The 11,505-nt window shown below is 36.1% G+C and overlaps 1 long non-coding RNA gene across 1 annotated transcript; it reads left to right on the top strand.

Annotated features, from left to right (window-relative positions):
* The first annotated feature begins 4,725 nt into the window (after window positions 1-4,725).
* On the top strand, window positions 4,726-9,656 carry LOC133211106 (uncharacterized). The gene is made up of 4 exons (XR_009725109.1): window positions 4,726-4,860; window positions 6,873-7,009; window positions 8,260-8,389; window positions 9,216-9,656. It is a non-coding gene; the product is annotated as an uncharacterized LOC133211106 (long non-coding RNA).
* Window positions 9,657-11,505: the final 1,849 nt, after the last annotated feature.

The following is an 11,505-nucleotide window of genomic DNA, read 5'->3' as shown; positions in this document are numbered from 1 at the left end:
AGCAGGACATTGCTGAGTCATTTGAGTGAACAAAACAAATGCTGATGGATGGGAGTACTCTTGCACATATGTGCAACCGTATTTTTGGAATGCTGCTGTGGTCGAGGCAGAAGAATGACCCTTTGCACTGCTCCCATGGGTCCTGTGCAAAGCTGCCTGAAACTGATGGGAAGATGTGTCTTCAAGCTTTTCAATTCTAAAAATAGTTAAGATACTCATATTGCCTCTGTCCATGTTGCTGTATTAAGTTTTGTCTCCCTTCTTAGATGCTTTAAATTCCTGCATAATGTTCAAAAGGAAAAATCCTTAGTCCGGGTGTTGAATAGTATTTGTTAAAAATCTTCCTCAGCATTCCAGTAATTCTGTTTTGCAGCCACTGTTGGCCTGGGAAAGCAGGGATTATCATGGGCAATTCAAGTGTGACAAGATGAACTGAATCTTATTATCAGGAAAAAACCCCAAACCTAAATTACAAGGGAATCAATAAATGTTGGTGATTTAAAAATCCAGTAGATGCAGCTTCAGAGGACTGGTTGTAACAGCAGAAGCTGAGCTGAGAGTTTCAGATGGGTGAGAGGTGCTAACTGTGTAAGGCAAACATTGCTGCTAAACAAAACCAGTGTATGACCATTGTGGTGCCAGGAGTGCCATTTGGTTTGGGTACCATGATTGATCTGTAATTCTCTGATGAAATCTTTGCTTTTCATTGTGTTGTTTTAATTTTTTAAAAGATATGCTTACATGGTAATAGCACAACCAGGTGTATTGTGAAATACATTCTACTGCGTATGTAAGTTACACCTCATTAAAAAACATCTTGCTTATGAAGTGGCTGCTATGAAGATTTAATTCTGGAGGGACAAGCTTTAGAAATACCTATAAAATAGTAAAACCTTTGTGGTTTTTATCAGCCGCTCTATTGAAATTAATTCTATAAAATATAAAATTAGGTGCTGTTTGTTTAACTACTTACACTATAGGGGTTACATGCCAGATAAAGAAAGGTGTTTTGAATGTACAATAGTTCAAAATTAAGTCATTTTAAAATGAGAATGAATAGTGTGAGAAAATCTCAGTCCCCTTCAGCTCTGATTAGTGGCTGTGCGATACTTAAAGGGAAAGACTTGAATATTAATATGGTCAATGTGTCCTATCTTAAATCTATTCTATAAAAATTAGACTTAGAGCATAAATCACATCTGATTTTTTCATTTCATCACATATTCTGTTTCGCTGTGGGGATTTTTTGTCATTTTTTCGGTTTTGAGGGGTGTGTGTTTTAGTGTGTTTTTTGTTGGATTTCTTTTTTTTTTTAACTTTAGTGTTAGCAGTGTTGTGATTTAAATCATACTTCGTATTCAGAATGCAATTAGAGGACCTTATCTGGATGTTGATTGCAATTTTGCTGATTTTCGTTCAGGACCATGCAGTCTGCAGACACTATAGCCTTCTTTTCCTATCAACAAGCAGAAGTAATACTGAATTCTCAATGAAAGACTGGAGGGAAGAGACAGAGTGGAAGAGAGCAGAAAGTAAGATGGCAGGTAGGTGAAGAGAACAGTGAAATGCAGCTGAATTTCTGTGCATTTATGCAGTACAAACTGGGACTTATGCAGCAACGTGACAAAAATGTCAATTATGACCATATTACTGCAATGTAACTAAAAGGAAAGGCCTGTTTTGGCTCCTGTGTTTGTTGATATATAGCACTATATTGTATGCCCAGTGTCTTGATTGTAATTACATGATCAAAGCTGAATTTAGGTAATGTTATAAGTGCAAATATATTACAATGACAGAAAAAAAAATATTTATGTATGCTTTCAGACCTATCTCACTGTCCACATCTCACTTGACAGTTGAAAGCAGTTAGAACATACCATGCAATTTTTAGAGTTTTATAATATTAAATTCTTAGTAGGTTTTTGGGGTGTATATTCATATCAGTTAATGATGAAATATGCATAAAATGTATCTTAGTGACCTTGTTTTAAGGTACTGCTTTGGATCTGCTCATCTTTTTCTCTCCCAGTCCCCTCACCCCCCCATATTAATATTGATTACAGATTCTGGGACTTTTTCTCTATTCTATTTTATTTTCTTCTCTATATATTCATTGTCTTAAATCAGTAAGAACCATCCTTTTTGACATCTGTGTCTAGAGGCTTGGCATAAGAGGGCATGATAGCAGAATTCTTTCTTGCTTACCTCCACCAACTTCTCTCTCTCCCCCCCATCCTGATTTATTTTAGAAAATTATTGCAATGTTGACTTCCTGAAATACACTAAATATGGTAAAAAAATGTTTAAGCTCTAAGAATTTCATGGTGCCTAGGTGATCCTTATTGTACTGCAGTATGATGATAGCAATTGATTGCAGTTAATATTCCTCATTTTATTACTTACCCTGTTAATGTATCAGATTCAGTTCTGAGAAATTCAACTTTCCTTGTTTCCTAAATGTATTTCACTTTCTTAGATTAGTTGAAAATAAATATGACAGTTACAGATGAGATAAAATCTGGCAGTGCCATTCTTGAAAAACCACATTATAGTCTTCCAGAAGCCTTTGTTCATGAATATGTTAACACCATGTTGACCACATTTCTAGCTTCTCAGAGACAACATTCAAGTTAGAAATTTTGGGGAGTATTATGTAATATGTTTTCTGAACAACTCTTTCTTTAAATTTTCTCCACACAGAAATCCGTGTAAGATTGTAACCTTCCTTCTACACATTGAGTCATATCGGACTGTAGTTGATCAGAATATTGCTTCATTATTGATAAATTTATTTTCTCTGAGGAGACAAAATATGAGTTTTTTGCAGGTGAAGTATATTCTTCTGCTAGAAGCTGCAAAATGGGTCAGCCCAACTGGGAAGATGTAATGTACCACTTTGCATCTTAATTTTGTTTTAATTATTAGGTTAAAAAATGAAGTAACAGAAATTGACCTTGAGCATACAGCGGCCAGTTAAAAGTTATTTAAGAAACAACCCCCCAGTCCCAAAAACCTTGTAACTGCAAATTGCTTCATTCCTCCTTGGAAAGTCAAGGGCCTTGCTGTGTGACATATTTCATAATCCATCAAGTCACTGCTTTGTCATCAGTGTCCTGTTTTGGCCTTACTATGTTATTAATAGGAAATTAAAAGAAATATTTTATTTGATTACAACAATCTATTGAAAGAAATTCTTCCTACCTGGTTAATGGATACCTACTTGGGTCCTCTCTTGAAAGATACTCTTGACAATCTGGACCAAAAAGAACAGTCCCACTGAAGTTCATGGCTCCTATGATATCCTGTGACATTCAACTCTAAACTAGATTTGTGTAATAAAAGCAAGGATTACTTTTCAGGAGGCTAAAAATTCATTACTACATTTAAAAAAAAGTCTTTTTTTGTGTGTGGTGAGAAAAATTAGCTACTTGGAATTACTCTTTACTGTGTCTATTTATTGATTTATTTACATTATTTTTACATAAGCAAACCCTAACTTAAGAGGCTCCTTATGAGCTGTGAGGTCTTGGGTAGAAAGAGGTAAAGCTATAATGTCCTGTGTTCTGTGCAGTTTGCTTTTTGCCCTTCTATATGCCCTCCAGTCAGGGCAGGTCAGTTTTCTAATTGCAGAGTGAGAAGTCATGAATGCAGCATAAGACATAAGGAGTGGGAATAAAGAAGTCAAAACCTGTTAGTATGCCTTTCTAAATCAGTGATTTCAAATTGGATTTGAAATGCTCAGTGCGTTATTGTATCAACTGGTCTCACACAAAAGTGTTGGAGAGAATACAGAAAAATCTGAGCATGAAAACATTTTTAGAAGGATAAATCAAAAAAGGCTGAAATTTCTTGTCTTCAAGAAAATGATTTTGGTAGTTTTTGTAAGCCTTTTTTTCATAATAACAGAATACTTAATAAAACAGTAAGGTCATAAATTGAAGATACTTGAAAAAGTTCTTCCAGAGGGCTGCTGTGGTATAGTATTGAGAAGAAATCAAATGAATAAAATGTGATGTAGTGGAGGATAGTTAACAGCTTTTCAACTTTTGAAGAGGGAAACATAGTTCTAATTTATTCTGAATTTCAGACTATTTTTTTGTCAAGTTCTTTATCAAATGGTCTTAAGAAAAAAGCAGAAAGTATACCTAGATGACTTTATATACAAGGGCAGGCTGAACAGAATGAAACTTTAAAGCATAGAAGAGGTACGTATGTGGGAAGTGCTATGGTAGAGGTGAATACAAAAATGATTGCTGCAGGGGGGATAAGTAGGGACTAGCTCTTCACCATCTTCCATAAGAACCAGAGGAATCCAGTGTAATTATGAGCCAGTAGGCTTAGATGGGGGAAGGAGAAGGAAGGAAACTTAAGCATTTCCCACCCCCCCTCAACTACAGAATTTAACTTGTGAAAGGCATCTCTACCAATTTCATAAGGTCAAAAGTACAAACTTATTTAGAAAGAGACTCGAAAATCAACAAAGAACTGGCTAATGAGTAGCTGTCAGTGAGAATGGTGTGGACGCAACCTGTGACTTGGGAGATATTATCATCATGTATTAATGGTGGCTATTTTGCACATTCCTAGATGCTAGCAGCTATTAAGATGGGCTACGCATTAGGTGCACTAATGTTCTGATCTGCAGTTGCATTTTCTCAATTTCTAATTTGTATATGGCTGTATCTACAGAAATCCTCACTTCAATCTGCTTTGCAGAGCTTAAGAAAAATCAAAATATCACTTGCTGTATCCCCAACAAGATATTCTGCATAAACTATAGGTTGATGTGTAGTTCATTGATACCTGTTTTCTAGTTGATAAAGGTACATTGCTACACCAAGGCCAAAAGTATATAGTGTTTTGATGCCAAATTGGCTTGTCCTGAAACAATTGTTCTTGTCCTGAAAAATACTTTAGGATGTGATGAGGAGGAATGTTTTGAAAAGTTAGCTTTCTGTATCTTAAAGGGCACTTACATTAAAGTTTCTAGTGGTGATTACACTCCATTACATTCTGCCTGACTAGTGTTGATTGCATTATTAAGTGATGATTGAACCTCTGGAATTGTTATAATGTATGTACTGTTGGTGCATGACATGGTAGAAAGCAGTGTCCTTCTACCTCCCAGTTCAGGACTGAGTAAATAAATGCACTGTGCAGTTTTGAATAAATACTTGCACTCTGTTCATGAATCTATGTCTCTGCAATTTATTTAAACAACTCTGGTTGCTTCCAACACTTTGCCTCTTCTCTTCAAAATAATTTGGCAAAAGAATGCTTTCTCTTCTCTGGCAAGTGATGCTCACCGACCTAAACACCTGTCATTTTCTGAGAGCCCAGCTGGGGAGCAGTTAGGATGGAAGCCTGTCATTTAGGGGCCTCCTGGACATTTGGGCTACAAATGAAAGAAAGGTCCAGTTTATTTGCATTGTATTTTATTTTAAACTAACAATTTGTTGCCTTATTTAAATAAAATACTTATTAAATTATTTTAAAATGTATTTATTTAAATGTAAAATGTAAAAATGTTACTAAGGCAGTTCATATATAGATTCAAGTACAACAGTCTGAAAAAGTACATGTTATAAAGCGAAAGTATTATCTAGTGTAGAAACAGTAAATAAAAAATAATTCTTTGCATATGGATCTGACCCTTCAGTAAAGCATACCCTATCGTAAAATGTTGTTGAAGTTATACTTTTGAAGAATCTAAAAGCTTAAGGAGTCACCTTTTGGGTACGCATAACAGATAATACTGTTGTCTGCCACATATTACTTCAGTTTGGCAGCAAAGCCAAAGATTATGGGCTTGTCTACTTGTATCAGCAGAACACAAAGGCTAATACTGAATTTTCAGCCCATTCCTATATTTCATTGGCTTCTGAACTGAAAGTGAAACATATGCCTATGTGGTTTGCTGAGTAGTGGTGAACCTAAGGATGCTTGAATGCTTTTGTGCTTTTAGGCCTAAACTGAGAAGTGTATCTGGAATGTAGGATGTTTCAAGCAGAGTCAAATATGTTACTGGTTTGACAGACCTGAAATTCAACTTGTTTTTAGCATAGCAGTGTGCTTTTGTTGGGGCGGTCTACTTTGACTTGTAGAGTTTTATGCTTGCATAAAGACTCTCTTTTATGCTTTTCGCAAACAGATTTAAAGAAAACCCACACCCCAAAACTGAAAAAAGAAAGAACAGTTCTTGCATAACTCCTAATGGAAGAGCTGTGCTTTGTTCCAAGGTTTAAAAGGAAAATTGAAACAAAAGAAGGACCAGTTAATAGAATGTAGGATGTTTAGGTAAGATGAAGTCAATTTTCATTTACGATGAAAATATGCACTGTCTAGCAAGCATAGTCTGAAGAAGACATAATAACAAATAACTTATCTGCACCTGGGTTATTAGGAGAAATCTGCAGATAAAGATACGTGTATAATGGAAGCTTCAAAAGCTGCAAATATGATGTGATAAATGATACAATGTAGAACACATTAGCTTAGATTTTAATGTTTCTAGAATGAATGAAACAATACATCTATATGCCAAAGCCATATTATTATAAACGTATTTGCCAAAATATAAGACGTAAATTGCACTTAAATTTAGTAACCTGTGATGGTATGTTTGAATGTATCTTTGTGATTAAATGTGAACAATTGGTCCTTTAAGGTAAAGGTCTGTGTATGTGTGATTAATCAGATTGAAATGACAAGGCGGACAGCTCATGCCATGCCTAGTTATCAGAATGATTGATTTTAGTCGATGCTGCTGGATGAAAAAATATCTGTTAATAACTACAGCTGCAAAACTCCTGATGTCACTGATAGCAGAAATCACTTCTCACGTTCTGTATTATCTAGCTCATTTGCAGATACAGAGCATACAAACCGATCCGTTGGAACGCAAAATTATAACATACAGATTTATGCAAGAGGGATGACTGCAAAGTGCGTTCCGTGAGTAGTGTAAGAAGCTGAAAATTGCTGCTGTTGTAGCTGTCATAGACACGTTATTCTTTGGTATGTGTGGAGTTTTTGCTGTCAGGCTTTTATCCTGTAGATTGTTTGTGCTGTACGTCTCTTCCTGCTTAAAATGGAAAATCAGTCACTGAACCTGGATGCTATTAAGTATTCTTAGAGTAGTTCTTAACTAACTTGGTTGATTTGCTCTTTCTGATGAGAGAACATTTAGTTGTTTATTACAGGCTCTGAACAAACATGTTGTTCCCAAATCAACAAATGAGATTATAAATTGCGTTGCGTCAACAGAATTGTTTACTGTAGGTATATTCCTTGCCATATAATATTTATCTGTTTAGCTGGTATGTCTTTATTTTGAGAGATCTGGAGCTTATCTTCATCAAACATTGTGTCTTATCTGCATTTTGCAGTTATTAACAGGGAATGTGGGTGTCTTATGGACCTTAGAGGAGGAGTGGGACAACAAATATTCTTACGTGTTTGGTAGGATGTGCTTTTCTTGCATTCTGTCTGTTTACTACTGTGTGTAAGAGTCTGCCCTTCCCATTTATATGGCTTCCCTTTCTCCCCCTTACCATTTGTTCAAGGTGCTTAGCACCCAAAGGTGGAATAAGCCACTTTTTAAATTTTTTTTTTTTTTCCCTACCCTCTCATGTCCGTAAACTGCAGAATAAACACAGGTCTGAGAGAAGTACAAATCCTTTTACATCAGTGTTAACTGTTTCTTCCCCTTCCCCACTAATTCACCCTTTGTTGTTCTAAATCCAGCCTCTTACCCAGCCTTTCTCTACTAGCCTTTTATTTGCCATTCCCCACTGGACTAAATCAACATATTTCATATACCTCCAAACACAAAAATGCAGATTCTTATAGTCCTCTGCCACTGCAGAATTCACAAGTGCATCCATTTTCAGGAAGCACATACAGTGGTGATCTGAAATGCTGGGGTTCTTGCTTTCTTGGAATGATAAAATTGCACTTTCCTCTTTCAAGCTTCTCCTTTCTGTTTTGTAGGCAAGTTCTTCAACTCAAAAATGTTTATCTAAAGAACCCCAGACTTGTTGAATACATATGTTAGTTCATGATGCTGCTGTTTAGTTGTAGCTGGTATTCTGCAGAAGACCCTAGTGTGGTCACAATGTGGTCACATAAGCCTCAACATCTTATGGATATAAATGATAAGGAAAAAACCATTAAGTTACAAGAAAGCAGAAATGATTCTTGCTTAGTAGGATATTAAAGCATTACTGTCATTATTATTTGTTCTTATTTCTCCAGAGGACCTCAGACTTGATTATGATTCTATTGTGGTAAGTGCCTCTATCAATCACAGGGAGATCAAGTCCTTGCCTAAAGATGTGCATATAAAGATACCCCATACAGCAGCATGCCCTGAAGGAGCTTAATGGTAATTTCATAGGTGCCAAATATATTGAGTTCCGGTAGACTGGTATGTTTCTGAAGTCTGATGTATTTCAAGATTAAAACTTCTATTTACTTATTTTAATTATTCCTGTTATTCTCTCAGGAATAGCTGTGATGTAGAAACGAGAGACTTGCCTGTCTTTCAGATCTGCAACCTTCTGAACTTTGGATATTGCCCTTCTATATGTTGAGAAGGGATATGTGGGAATTCTGTGTTAGATGCCTTCATATAAGAAATGGAAAACTGGGGATGAATCTGCACTTTACTTAGGAATTTACAGGTGAATTATCCCTTAATCTAAAAGTAATGACATAGTAGATAATAAACTTTTGCTATTCAGAATGGACCCAGTTACCCTCTAAATGGCTAATTAGTTTGAAATACTGCTGGCCACAGACAACTATAATTTACATTCCCTTGCTTTCCTTTCTTACAAATAATGAACATTTCACTAAACTGCAAACACACTTTTGTCCTCTGTTCAAGCAAAAGAATAAGAGCTGAATTTAAGCATGCTCATGTGTGAGGCGTGCTCCTGAGTTCAGCATTTGGTTTGTTTGCAGTGAGAACTAAGAAGATACCTTTAGAATGCTGCTGGTTGTACTTATGAGTGAGAAGAATCCCAGCCATGAATGTGAACTAGGAGGAAGAGACAGGAATTTTTTGCTTCACTCTTTTACTAACATCAGTAAGCTATTGATTTGGCCATAAGATTGAGTGAAGATGCACCACCTAAGGAATTTTAGATAGAAGGTCACAGTTTAACACCCAGTGCAGGGCATACTTACACATCTGTTCCATTTCACAGGGCATCCACTCCATCTCCAGGCAGAGCTGCAGGACTCTTCATGTATAAATAAATAACCTGGTGTAAGACAGATTATGTTCCTCAGATATCAATCACTGGTAAATATCGTGTTTCTACTCACAAAGTAAGAATAGTAAATGGAAACTCATGAAGATTTCAGGTTGCCATTATATTTACAGTCCTGGGCTCACTGCTGAGAATTATTGGATGTTTTTGCCTCTGAATATGGGCTGAAAGCTTCAGTGGGATACTCATTTCTTGCTTGCCTCTCAGACTTTCAAATCAACATTGATCTTGGTTCTTATAACCCTACCTCTGAATCACTGTATATAATGCAAAAAGCTACCAGATCTTTGCCAGTTAGGCTCAGTAAGAAGCAAACCCCCAAACACAACCTTTCCTGATTCTTTATCTGGCAAATGGTTTGGGCCAAATTGAGTGTTGTGTGAGTATTGCGAGTATTGTATGATGACAGGGACTGATTGCACTGGGGGAAAAGGGGAAAAAATAAGACAAGCTTTGGAGTGCCTTCTAGTTAGCTGCATGATGGAAGGACAATCGTTTCATTCCCCTTCCTTCTACCTGGCTATTACCTCTTTTTCTGTCAGCAGTCAGACATCCCCCATTTCCATCTGCAAGTAATACATCCCTGTATGTGCTGATGTCAAGAGACAGGGTTGGTTCAACCCTGGATTATTGCCATCTTTCTGTGACAGTGACTCCAGTTTCTTCAGCCTGAGTGCTTCCCTCACCAGCCTCTCTTCTCCACTGACTGAACCAGAGGTGAGAAACTGTTTACAAAATTCAGGAACTCTGCATTGGAGACTGTTGGTGTATTGAAAGAAACCACAGTTGGGTGTTCTGAGCCTAAACTCTGATATTTTCCAATATAGATACAGCTGCTGTTTCATTGCTTACAAATTTTAGCATATTAAAAAATAATTCCAGTCATGTTTCAATATTTTTTCTTATTATATTACATTCTGTTTATTTTTAGCGGAGAAAAATATAGTTGGAATATATACATTCTTTGTTTTTTCCTTGTTCAGTATATCAACAGCTTAGCCTTTGGTCATTTTTAATAAACAGAATAAGAAGGAGCTCAAAGCTTGCTAAATACTTATGTTTTTTAATCACTGTGGTAATAGGGATGCATTTAGGTGGATAGGTATGAATATTTGTTAACCTTTTCCTTCTTGACATAACTACTCTTATTTTAGGGTTAGATTTTTTTTGTTCTGTAGCATCCTCATTTAATAAGGAAAAGACACTCACAAACAAAAGTAGCCCAGTCATGGAACAGTATCAGCAGAGCCAAAACCATCTCAGCCAAAATGGCAGCTAAGGGGTACACAGCACTTCATTAATCTGGTTTGGTCCACGTACCCTGGAAGTAGGCCTAAGGAAAATCATCACAACTTGGCATATCTAGCTTTATCCTTCATGAGCTTTAATGTGGAACAGATGTATGTTAAGGGAAGATTATTTTCAGCTTGAGTACAAGGAGTATGATTTTTTTTTAAGTCCTCCTTTTAATTCCGTTTCGACTTAACAGCCACCAAAAATTTGTTTTCAGCTTGTCTCTTCCTGACAAGAATTTGTGTTTTCTGCAGTAATGTTGTACTCCATACAGCATCACCGTTAGCACACCATGCGCTTCATGACAGTAGGCCTCCTGAATATTTTGACAAGATTGCTTCAGGTGACACTATTAGTTTCTATTACAGAGTAAATGATTTCCAGATAAGAAGAGATTTGGCTTACCACAAAAATGTACAGCATTTTCAAATGTAGAAATTGGAAGCTTATTTTTGTTACTTGTATGAAACAGTCACCTAGGAGAAAGCCATTTATGAACTGAGAAAGGGAGGTAGAGACTTTTTAGAGGTATTTTCATCCAATTTTGATTCTCTTTAATTATCTTAGGTATTCTCAAGCATTTTTTTCCCAGTAGATTCATATTTCAGCCAGTATTTCTGACAATCTATTTTATGCTTCATTGACCACTAGGTTTGAAATTCTAGCCCATGTTGGCACAGTAGTGCCAAATTTGTAGTGATAAATGGATAACTTTTTTATTTTAAATAGGTGTCTGTTATTTAATTTGAGGTTTCTAATTTTTTTTTTCAGTTCATTAGTTCTGCTATTTTTCTGTCTAGGAAAAAGTGATCAAAAGAGACACAGGGATCAAGTGGAATATTGCTTTAGACTTGTTCATACAAAATAAAATAAGAAGAAATGGATTGTCCAAGGAACTGTAAATGTAATCCTATCATGTGCTCATTTTTCT

The sequence above is a fragment of the Neopsephotus bourkii genome, unplaced genomic scaffold, assembly GCF_033783945.1.
Source record: "Neopsephotus bourkii isolate Nb327-2 ecotype Australia unplaced genomic scaffold, CSIRO-AGI_Nbou_v1 NB_567, whole genome shotgun sequence".
NCBI lineage: Eukaryota > Metazoa > Chordata > Aves > Psittaciformes > Psittacidae > Neopsephotus > Neopsephotus bourkii.
The sequence above is the reverse complement of the archived record's forward strand: the minus strand, read 5'-3'. Positions and strand labels throughout refer to the sequence as shown.